We start from the raw sequence: 13,271 nt of genomic DNA, 5'->3' as shown, positions 1-13,271 counted from the left end.
AGCTGCAATCCTCAGAGAGCTGACAAGAGACCTAAAGCCTAGAGGCTTATAGCATTTGTAAGCCCCTGAGCCTAACAACCTGCCATACTGGGGGCCTACTCACCTAAACGAAATACTGAAACACAAATGTGGTGTTAGAACTTGCAGCCAACTGTGCTAGGGCTCCCCATACTGGATAAAGAGACTGAAGGGCCCACAAGAACTACAAGCAGCTGAGCATTACAACAGCTGGCCAGGAGCATAACTCAGCCTCCCTGGGCGCCTACAGGGAGAGCAAACAGGCCACAACAGAAGTACACATGTAGCCCACATAGGGGTCACCCCTGGAACATTGAGAACTGAGAGAAGCACACTGCAGGCCTCCTAAGGCATCACTTATATAAGGTCACCTATCCAAGAGCAGGAGACGTAGCTGACCTACCTAATACATAGACACAAGCACAGGGAAAGAGGCAAAATGAGGAGCCAAAGGAATACATTCCAAGTAAGGGAATAGGACAAAACCCCAAAAAAGGAACTAAGTGAAACAGAAATGAGCAACCTACCCAACAGAGAGTTCAAACAAAGAGGGGTAAGGATGCTCACTGATCTGGGGAGAAGAATAGATGAACTCAGTGAGAATGTCAACAAAGAAATGGAAGATATAAAAAAGAACCAATCAGAAATGAAGAACACAATACTGGAAAGGAAAAATTCACTAGAGGGACTCAAAAGCAGAGTAGAGGATACAGAAGAACGGATCTGTGAGCTGGATGAAAGACTAGAAGTATTTACCCAAGCTGAACAGGCAAAAGAGAAAAGAACTAAAAAGAATGAGGACAGTCTAAGGGACCTCTGGGACAACATCAAGCGCACTAACATCCGTGTTATAGGTGTCCTGGAAGGAGAAGAGCGAGACAAAGGGGCAGAGAATCTACTTCAAGAAATAATAGATGAAAACTTCCCTTACCTAAGGAAGGAAACAGACATCCAGGTAAAGGAAGCACAGAGAGCCCCAAACAAGATAAACCCAAAGAGGCCCACACCAAGACACATCATAATCAAAATGTCCAGAATTAAAGATAAAGAGACAATCCTAAAAGCCGCAAGAGAAAGACAAGTTACATACAAAGGAAACCCCATAAGGCTATCAGCTGACTTCTCAGCAGAAACCTTACAGTCTAGAAGAGAGTAGCACAATATATTGAAAGTGCTAAAAGGAAAAAACTTACAGCCAAGAATACTCTACTTGGCAAGGTTATCATTCAGAATGGAAGGAGAGATCAAGTTTCCCAGACGAGCAAAAATTAAAGGAGTTTGTCAGCAAGAAACCAGTGCTACAAGAAATATTAAAGGGACTGACTTAAGGGGAAAAGAGAAGACCACAAATAGGAAAAATTATCTATTTCCATGATAAGGGGGTAATGGATACGAATGCACAAAAAAGAGGTTAGATATAATATCAAAAACAAAAGATGAGGGAGGAGGGGAGTTAAAGAGTAGAGCTTTCAGACAGAGGTCAAACTAAAGAGACCATCAATTCTGTATAGAAGGAGAAAGGAACAGAGAAGGACTACTAAACACTGAGAAAAAAAAAAGAAGTTAAAAAATGGCAGTAAGCACATACTTATCAATAGCTACTTTAAATGTCAAGGGACTAAATGCTGCAAATAAAAGGCATAGTGTGCCTGATTGGATAAAACAACAAGACCCATGTATGTGCTCCATACAAGAGACACACTTCAGACCTAAAGAGACTCACAAACTGAAAGTGAAGGGATGGAAAAAGATACTCCATGCAAATGGCAATGAAAAAAGCTGGGGTAGAAATACTCATATCAGACAAAATAGACTTTAAAACAAAAACAGTAAAAAGAGACAAAGAAGGACACTACATAATGATCAAGGGAACAATCCAATAAGAAGATATAACACTTGTAAATATCTACGCACCCAATGTAGGAGCACCTAAATATATAAAGCAATTATTAACAGACATAGAAAGAGAAATAGACAGTAACACAATAATAGTAGCGGACTTTAACACTCCACTTACAAAAACAGATAGATCATCCTAACAGAAGATCAATAAGGAAACATTGGCCTTATATGACGCACTAGAACAGATGGACCTAGTAGATATATACAGAAGATCCCATCCAAAAACCAAAGAATACACGTTCTTTTCACATGCACATGGAACATTCTCCAGGATTGATCATATTAGGCCACAAAACAAGTCTGCATAAATTTAAGAAGATTGAAATAATACCAAGCATCTTTTCTGACCACAACAGTATGAAACTAGAAATCAACTATAGGAAGAAAATCAGAAAAGCCAAAAACGTGGAGATTAAACAAAATGCTACTGAATAATGATTGGGTCAACAAAGCAATCAAAGGAGAAATAAAAAAATACCTGGAGACAAATGAAAATGAAAATATGACATGCCAGAATTTATGGAATACGCAAAAGCGGTTCTAAGAGGGAAGTTTATAGCAATACAGGCCTATCTCAACAAACAAGAAAAATCTCAAACAAACAATCTAACAATGTCCTTAAAGGAAGTGGAAAAAGAGGAAACAAAGCCCCAAATCAGTGGAAGAAGGGAAATAACAAAAATCAGAGCAGAAACAAATGAAACAGAGACTAAAAAAATAATAGAAAAAATTAACAAAACCAAGAGCTGGTTCTATGAAAAGACAAAAAAATTGACAATCCTTTAGCTAGACTCACCAAGAAAAAAAGAGAGAAGACTCAAATAGGTAAAATCAGAAATGAAATAGGAGAAATTACAACAGTCACCTCAGAAATACAAAAGATTATCAGAGAATACTATGAAAAGCTATATGCCAACAAATTCGACAATCTGGAAGAAATAGATAAATTCTTAGAATCATACAACCTTCCAAAACTGGATCAAGAAGAGATAGAGAATTTGAATAGACCAATCACCAGTAAGGAAATCAAACAGTAATCAAAAACCTTCCCCAAAATAAAAGTCCAGGACCAGACGGCTTCCCTGGTGAATTCTACCAAACATTCAAAGACTTAATACCTATCCTTCTCAAACTCTTCCGAAAAATTGAGGAGGGGGGGAAGCTCCCTAATTCATTCTACGAAGCCTACATTACCCTGATACCAAAACCAGACAAGGACAAGACAAAAAACAAAATTACAGGCCAATATCACTGATGAAGATCGATGCAAAACCCTCAACAAAATACTAGCAAATCGCATACAACAATACATTAAAAAGATTATACACTGTGGTCAAGTGGGATTTATTCCAGATATGCAGGGATGGTTCAACATTCACAAATCAATCAATGTAATACACCACATTAATAAAATGAAGAATATTGTTGGATTGGTGGTTACCAGAGGGGAAGGGGGGAGGGAGAGGGTGAAAGGGATAATTCGGTACATGTGTGTGGTGATGGGTTGTAATTAGTATTTTGGTGGTGAACATGATGTAATCTATGCAGAAATAGAAGTACAATGATGTACACCTGACATTTTTACAAAGTTATAAACCAATGTTACTGCAATAAACAAAAAATTAAAAAAAATAAAATAAAATAAAATGAAGAATAAAAATCACATGATTATCTCAATAGATCATCTCAATAGATACAGAGAAAGCATTTGACAAGATACAGCATCCATTTATGATAAAAACTCTGAATAAAATGGGGATAGAAGGAAAGTACCTCAACATAATAAAGGCCATATATGACAAACCCACAGCTAATATCATCCTCAATGGTGAAAAACTGAAAGCTATCCCTCTAAGAACAGGAACCAGACAAGGAGGCCTACTCTCACCACTCCTATTGAATATAGTACTGGAAGTCCTAGCCAGAGCAATCAGGCAAGAAAAACAAATAGAAGGGATCCAAATTGGAAAGGAAGAAGTGAAATTCTAACTATCTGCAGATGACATGATTTTATATAGAGAAAACCCTAAAGAATCCACCAAAAAACTTTTAGAAGTAATAAACGAATACTGCAAAGTTGCAGGATACAAAATCAACATACAAAAACCAGTTGCATTTCTACACACTAACAACGAAGTAGCAGAAAGAGAAATTAAGAATACAATCCCATTTACAATTGCAACAAAAGAATAAAATACCTAGGAACAAACTTAACCAAAGAGGTGAAAGATCTGTACACCGAAAACTATAAAACATTGCTGAAAGAAATTGAAGAAGACACAAAGAAATGGAAAGATATTCCACACTCTTGGATTGGAAGAATTAACATAGTTAAGATGTCCATACTTCCTAAAGCAATCTATAGATTCAATGCAATCCCTACCAAGGTTTTAACAACATTTTTCACAGAAATAGAACAAAGAATCCTAAAATTTATATGGAACAACAAAAGACCCTGGATAGCTAAAGGAATCCTGAGAAAAAAGAACAAAGCTGGAGGTATCACACTCTCTGATTTCAAAATATACTACAAAGCTATAGTAACCAAAACAGCATGGTACTGGCACAAAAACAGACACACTGATCAATGGAATAGAATTGAAAGCCCAGAAATAAACCCACATATCTATGGACAGCTAATCTTCGACAAAGGAGCTAAGAACATACAATGGAGAAAGGAAAGTCTCTTCAACAAATAGTGTTGGGAAAACTGGACAGCCACAAGCAAAAAAATGAAAGTAGATCCTTACCTTACACCATACACAAAAATTAACTCCAAATGGATTAAAGACTTGAATGTAAGACCCGAAACTATGAAACTTCTAGAAGAAAATATAGGCAGTATGTTCTTCAATATCAGTCTTAGCAACTTATTTTCAAGCACCATGTCTGACCGGGCAAGAGAAACAATAGAAAAATAAACAAATGGGACTACATCAAACTAAAAAGCTTCTGCACAGCAAAGAAAACCATCAACAAAACAAAAAGACAACCTAACAATTGGGAGAAGATATTTGCAAACCGTATATCTGCGTCTCAACAACAAAGAAACTAACAACCCAATTAAAAAATGGGCAAAAGACCTGAACAGACATTTCTCCAAAGAAGATATACAGATGGCCAACAGACACATGAAAAGATGTTCAACATCATTAACTATCAGGGAAATGCAAATCAAAACTGCAATGAGATATCACCTCACGCCTGTCAGAATGGCTATAATTAACAAGACAGGAAACAACATGTGTTGGAGAGGATGTGAAGAGAAGGGAACTCTCATATACTGCTGATGGGAGTGCAAACTGGTGCAGCCACTATGGGAAACAGTATGGAGATTCCTCAAAAAATCAAGGATAGAACTACCATATGATCCAGCTATCCCACTGGGTATTTATCCAAAGAAGTCGAAAACACCAATGCATAAAGATACATGCACCCCTGTGTTCATTGCAGCGTTATTTGCAATAGCTAAGACTTGGCAGCAGCCTAAGTGCCCATCAAGGGACGAATGGATAAAGAAGATGTGGTATATATACACAATGGAATACTACTCAGCCATATGAAATGATGAAATCCAGCCTTTTGTGACAACATGGATGGACATTGAGGGTATTATGCAAAGTGAAATAAGTCAGAGGGAGAAGGTCATATATCATATGATCTTCCTCATTAAGTAGTAGATAATAACAACAATAAACAAATACATAGAGACAGAGATTGGATTGGTGGTTACCAGAGGGGAATCGGGGAGGGAGGAAGGTGAAAGGGATAAGTGGGCACATGTGTTTAGTGATGGGTTGTAATTAGTATTTGGGTGGTGAACGTGATGTAATCTATGCAGAAATAGAAGTAAAACGATGTACACCTGAAATTTATACAATGTTATAAACCAATGTTACTGCAATAAAGAAAAAATTTAAAAAAAAAAGAAAATACCTAAAGAAAATACACAAAAGACAGATAGAAAAGAATCAAACCATATCAAAATAAGACAGCAAATCATGAAGGAAGAGAGGAAGAGAGGAACAAAATAACTACAAAACATAAAACAAAGAAGAAAATGGAAATAGTAAGTTTTTCCTTATCAATAATTGATTTGAACATACATGGATTAAACTCCCCAATCAAATGGCATGAAGTGGCTGAATGGACAACAAACAAGATGCAACTATTTGCTGTTTATAAGATACTTCAATTTTAAGGATATGCATAGTTTAAAAGTGAAAGGATGGAAAAAGATATTCCATGTAAAGGATAACTAACAGAGAATAAAGATGGTTATACTTATATCAGACAAAACAGCTTTGAGTAAAAAATAGTCACAAGAGGCAAAGAAGGTCATTGTATGATAAAAGGCTCAATTTAACAGAAAGATAAAACAATTATAAATATGTATGTACCCAACATCAGAGCAACTAAATGTGTAAAGCAAACCTTGACAGATCTGAAGGGAGAGACAGACAATAGTAGGAGACTTTAATATCCCACTTTCAATAATGGATAGAACATCCAGATAGAAAATCATAAGAAAAAAGCAGACTTGAAACAGCACTATAAACCAAATGTATCTAATAGACGTATACAGAGCATTCCACTCAATAGGAACAGAATACATATTCTTCTCAAGCACACATGGAACATTCTCTAGGATAGATCACATACTAGGTCAAAAAACAAATCCTAATAAATATAAGAACATTGATATCATGCCAGTATATTTTCTAACCACAATGGAACAAAACTAGAAATCAATAACAAAAGGAAAACTAAAAAATTCACAAATATGTGGAAATTAAACCCTCTTTTAAATAACCACTAAGAAGAAATCAAAATGGAAATTAGAAAATATCTCAAAAGAAATGAAAACACAATATACCAAAATATATGAGATGTAGCAAACACCATATTAAGAGGGAAGTTCACAGTGTTAAACACCTACATAAAAAAAGAAAAAGAAAGATCTCAAATAAACAACTTAGCTTATACCTCAATAAACATGAAAAAGAAGAACAGATAAGGCCAAAGTTAGCAGGAGGAAGGCAATAATAAAGAGTGAGCAGAAATAAATGAAATAGAAAATTGAAAAACAATACAAAAAAATCAATGAAAGTGAGTTGGTTCTTTTTAAAAGAAAAACAAAATCAACAAAAACTTAGTAAGACTAAGAAAAAAGAGAAAGAGATAAAATAATAAATAAATAAAATCAGAACTGAAAGAGAAAACATTACAACTGATGCCACAGAAATAAAGAAAAAATCATAAGGGACCATTATGAACAATCATATGCCAACAAATTGGACAACCTAGAATAAATGGATAATTTCCTAGAAACATACAACCTACCAAGACTGAATCAAGAAGAAATAAAAATCTTGAGCGGATCAGTAACAAATAAGGAAATTGAATCAGTAATCAAAAACCTCCCAACAAAGAAAAGCCCACGACCAGAGGGCTTCACAGGTGAATTCCACCAAACATTTAAAGAATTATTAAAAGTTCTTCTTAAATTATTCCAAAAAAATAGAAGAGGAAAACTTCTGAACTAATTTTATGGGGCCAACGTCGCCCTGATACCAAAGCCAGAAAAAAACTACAAGAAAAGAAAATTATAGGCCAATACCCCTGATGAGCATAGAGGTAACACGTCAACAAAATACTAGCGAATCAAATTCAACAGCATGTTAAAAGGAACATACACTATGACCAAGTGGGATTTATCCCTGAGATATAAGCAGGGTTCAACATGGAAAAATTAATCAATGTGATGACTCTACATGAACAAAACAAAGGATAAAATAACATTATTATCTCAATAGATGCAGAAAAAGTATTTGACAAAATTCAACACCCTTCATGATAAAAAAAAAACTCTCAGCAGATAAGGTATAGGCAAACCTACTTCAATTCAATAAAGGCCATATATGAAAAGCCCACAGCTAACATCATACTCAATGGTGAAAAACCGAAAGTTTGTCCTTTAAGAACTGGAACAAGGCATGGATGCCCACTCTCACCACTTTTATTTGACATAGTATTGAAAGTCCTAACCAGAGCAATTTGGCAAGAAAAAGAAATAAAAGGCATCCAAATCAGAAAGGAAGAAATACAATTATCTCTATTTGCAAATGACATGATCTTTTACATAGAAAACCCTGAAGACTCCAAAAAAAATGAATTCAATAATGTTGCAGGATATAAAATCAATATACAAAAATTAGTTGCATTTATATATACTAAAAGTGAATAATCTGAAAAGGAAATCAGGAAAACAACCTCATTTACATTAGTATGAAAAAGAATAAAATACTTAGGAACAAACTTAGCAGAAAAGGTGAAAAACTCATACAATGAAAATTATAAAATGTTGATGAAGGAAATTTAAAAAGACTCAAATAAATGGAAAGACATACTATGTTCACAGATTAGAAGAATTAATATTTGTTAAAATGTCCATACTACTCAAAGCAATCTAGAGATTCAATATACTCTCTACCAAAATTTCAATGGCATTTTTCACACGCACACAAAAAGCTAAAATTCATTTGGAATCAAAAAAGACTCTGAATAGCCAAAGCAATTTGAGCAAGAAGAAAGCTGGAGGTATGACACTTCCTGATTTCAAAATATATTACAAAGCTACAGTAATCAAACAGTATGGTTCTGGCATAAAAACAGACAAATCAACCAATGGAACAAAATAGAGAGCCCAGAAATAAACCCATGCATGTACTGTCAATTGATCTTCAACAAGAGTGCAAAGAACACACAATGGAGAAAAGACAGTATCTTCAGTAAGTGATATTGGGAAAACTGGATATCTACATGCAAAAGAATGAGATTGGACCTTTGTCTTACACCTACACAAAAATCAACTGGAAATCAATTAAAATCTTAAACTTAAGACCTGAAACCATAAAACTTCTTGAAGAAAATATAGGGAACAACCTTCTTAACATTGGTTTTGGCAATTTCTTGAATAGAACACCAAAAGGACAGGTAACAAAAGCAAAAATAGACTAGTGGGATTACATGAAATTGAAAAGCTTCCACACAGCAAAGGAAACAGTCAACAAAATGAAAGGCAACCTACAGAATAGAAGAAAGTATTTGCAAACCGTATATCTGATAAGGAGTTAATATCCAAAAAATATAAGGAACTCTTACAACTCAATAGCAAAAACCAATAAACCACTTAAAAAATGTGCAAAGGAACTGAATAGACATTTCTCCAAAGAAGACATACAAATGGCCAACAAGTATATGAAAATGTGCTCAAAATCACTTATTAACAGGCAAATGCAAATCAAAACGACAATGAGATATCACCTCACACCTGTTGCAATGGCTATTATAATAAAAAACTAAAAGCAAAAGATAAATGTCGACAAGGATATAGAGAAAAGGAAACCCTTGTACGCTGTTGTTGAGAATGTATATTGGTGCAGCCACTATGGAAAACAGTATGGGGATTCTTCAAAAAATTAAAAATAGAACTACCATATGATCTAGCAATCCCACTTCTGAGTATATACCAAATGGAACTGAAGTCAGGGTCTCGAGATATCTGCACTCCCATGCTCACTGCAGCATTATTCACGGTAGCCAAGATGTGGAAGCAACCTAAATGTCCACTGGTAGATGACTGGATAGAGAAAATATGGTATATATATACAATGTTATATTATTCAGCCTTATAAAGAAGAAAATCCTGCCATTTATGACAACATGGATGAACCTTGAGGACATTATAAGTGAAATAAGCCAGACACAGAAGGGCAAATACTATATCATATCACTCATGTGAGGAATCTAAAATGGTCAGATTCACAGAAACAGAGAGTATAATGGGGGCTGCCAGAGGCTTGGAGTTGTGGAGAATGGGGAGTAACAGTGAAACTGCACAAAATTGCAGTTTTACAAGATGAATAAGCCCTAGGGATCTACTGTACAGCATAGTCCTTATAGTAAACAATACTATATTATATACTTTAAAATTTGCTAAGAGAGTGTATCTTATAGTAACTGTTCTTATCACAAAATAATAACCATAATAAATAGAGGTGGTGGGAAACTTTGGGAGGGGATGGATATGTTTATGGCATAGATTGTGGTGATGGTTTCACGGGTGTATACTTATTTCCAAACTCATTAAACTGTATACATTAAATATGTACAGGTTTTTGTATGTCAGTTATACCACAATAACTAGTTAAAAAAAAAACACACAAAAAACCAAACCAAATCCATCTCACAGGGGAAATGATAAAATAAGTAGTTTCAGTGAAAAAGACAAATAGAAATCTAAATTAGTAAGACTAAGTTTCTGGTTGTTACCACACTATGTGAATAATATTTGTGTTATTTCAGTATATTATTTCAATAATATTAACAGAAATTTTTGAGGGGAAAGACAATTAATATTGTGTTCATGGATTGAAAGTTTCAATGTACTAAGGATGCCAATTCTCCCCAAGTTGAGCTACAGGTTTACTGCAATTTTTATCAAAATCCTAGCAAGCTCTTTTGTAGACAAAGACAAGCTTATTCAAAAATGGATATGGAAAGGTACAATCTCTAAAATAGCTAAATTAATACTGACAAAGTAGAATAAAATGGAAGAAATCACTCCATCTGATATTGAGGCCGATTACTCAGCTACATTGATCAGGACAGTGTGATATTGGTGAAAGGATAGACAGACTCCTGTATCAATGGAAAAGAAGAGAAAATCTAGAACTAGGCCCACACAAGTACAGCAAATTGATTTTTTTGTGTGAGCTAGATCAGCCCTGAGCTAACATCCATACTAATCCTCCTCTTTTTGCTGAGGAAGACCGGCTCTGAGCTAACATCCATTGCCAATCCTCCTCCTTTTTTTTCCCCAAAGCCCCAGTGGATAGCTGTATGTCACAGTTGCACATCCTTCTAGTTGCTGTATGTGGGACGCGGCCTCAGCATGGCCGGAGAAGCGGTGCGTTGGTGCGCACCCGGGATCCAAACCCAGGCCACCAGTAGCAGAGTACATGCACTTAACCGCTAAGCCACGGGGCGGCCCCAGCAAATTGATTTTTGACAAAGGTGCAAAAGCAATTCGATGGAGGGTGGACCTGCATCCAGTGATACTCATTTTTTTCTTCGTTATGCACTCTATTAGTAAAAGTGCTTGACCACATGCCTCCAAGGTTTGTGGACTCCTTTAATTATTTAGAAATTAATGTGTGTTCTAGGTACTAACTTATTATGAAGAACATATGCAAACTATACACATTTTTAAAATACAAGATAAAAATAAATATAACTGGGGATTTTAACATTTTATTCCTACCCCAGGAAGGAGCATCTTGTACACCTGGAATGCATGGAATCACAATTTGATGATGGCCACTGTAAACAAAGGGAAGTTATTAAAGCATTCTTTTTTCTTTCTTTTGTTTTAGTATCACTTTTGGCTTCCTTTATTCCCCTGAAATATTACAAAGGACTAAATAATATAGGTGATATCCTCACAGTGTTAGTCAGAGCATAAACATGATTCTCTAGAGAATATTTTAGTCAGAGCATGCCACGATTCTCTAGAGAATATTTTCTGCCTTATTAATAGTGGAAACTTACCCAGTTTCTGGAGGCAAGAGAAATGTGAAGAATTTTGGGTTTTCTCATTGTATTTAAAACATGTGTGATAAGTATTGTAGGGCTAAGAGTGCAGAAACCAAAACGTACTTTTAATTTTCTCCTAATCAATCTCCCCTTACACTTTCTTCATTCTGTCTCCTGCAAAATGTATAGACATTGAGAGCTGTAATTTGTTCACAATAGGCACACATGTGCATACACATTAATATTCAGTACCGCTGAAAGATGAGGAGGACTTACTGAACTAAATATATTACCATAAAATGCTTATATCTTCTGTTTCTTTATTTTTTCTATAGCTTATGGAAACAGGTCAGAATAAATAAGTGGGGTTTTTTATAAAGACAGGACAATGTTATTGTGTTGTGTTTCTTCTTAGATGACCAATAGGTGTACCTTGGTAGGTAAATGTTAGAAAGAATACTTTGTATATAAGGTACAAAATAATCAATAACAAATACTCTAAATGTGCAATGAAGAGCACTAAGAAAGAGGACTTTCAACAAATATGGCGACATTTTTGGAATAAGTAAATGTTAGCAAATAGCCCCCTCTAAAAACCAAGGAATTTAACAACAACTAAAAGGTCCAGTTAGAGATAAAAATATTGTCTACTCCCAACCAGTAAAGAACTCCATCTCCTGCCACAAATTCTGGTGAAAACTCACCTGACACAAAACAATTCTGGACCAACTTAAGGAAGGATGCTGATAACCAATGTACAGCTCAACTGTTCATGAGCATGGGGCAGTGTTACCAGAAATAAATGAGAAAGTTCTACTGGTACCTCTAGGTTCTGATAGATGAAGGCTAAGAATAAAGGTGGGCTTTGTGGTAGAGTGTAAAAGACCACGCTTCTTCAAGTCATTGGTACAGGCAGGGCTAGAAGAACATTTATTGTCTAACCTGGTCTTCTCACGAGAAAAAATGAGAGCTAGAGGTAAACTTATCAGAAATAACTATGCAGAGATAAATAATATTTGGGCTAAGATATAAAAAACTTTATTAATTATGTGGCATCTCTCTAACTTAAATTCTCAGCAAGATAGAGAATCTTGGTTCACTCAAAATAGAAAGAAGGAATTGAACTCCAAGGTAACTCACCTTCAATGGGACAAAACACATTTGTGGTCTAATGGAACAAATCTGATGATAAAAATATGATAATCTAGACTGCGTTGCCCAGGGTCCTAGCACCTTGGGAACTCAACAGACAACCACAAGGCTAAACACTGAATTTACAACATTAATTTCTAGCATCCTCAGGAAAGCCTTACCTAATATTAGCTAAATATGCATCAGCCCTACAACCATGCTTTACTACATTCCCACATGTCCTTTTCTCCATAGTGCTTACTGATGTTTAAAATTACCCTATGTATTTATCTTGTTGACTAAGTTTGCACACTAGAATGTAACCTCCTTGAGGGCTGGTCTGCTGTCTGTCTTGTTAACCTTTGTACCTCCATGGCCAAAAATAGTGCCTGGCACAGAGTAGAGACTCGATAAATGCATGTGCATTGACCGCACAGATGAACACAAAGAGAGTCAAGGAGATTCTCCTTATGGTACTTTGTGACATATGGATTTAAATAGAATTTATCTGACTTAAACATAAGTAAACAGAAAAAATAGGACTTCAGCAACAATTTGACAAAAGATAAAAAAAGAGAAATATTTATATTACAATTAAGGACAGAGGAAAACATGAATTTTGT

This window comes from Ceratotherium simum, chromosome 2 (genome assembly GCF_057802395.1).
Source record: "Ceratotherium simum simum isolate JZ-2026a chromosome 2, ASM5780239v1, whole genome shotgun sequence".
NCBI classification, from domain to species: domain Eukaryota; kingdom Metazoa; phylum Chordata; class Mammalia; order Perissodactyla; family Rhinocerotidae; genus Ceratotherium; species Ceratotherium simum.
The sequence above is the reverse complement of the archived record's forward strand: the minus strand, read 5'-3'. Positions refer to the sequence as shown.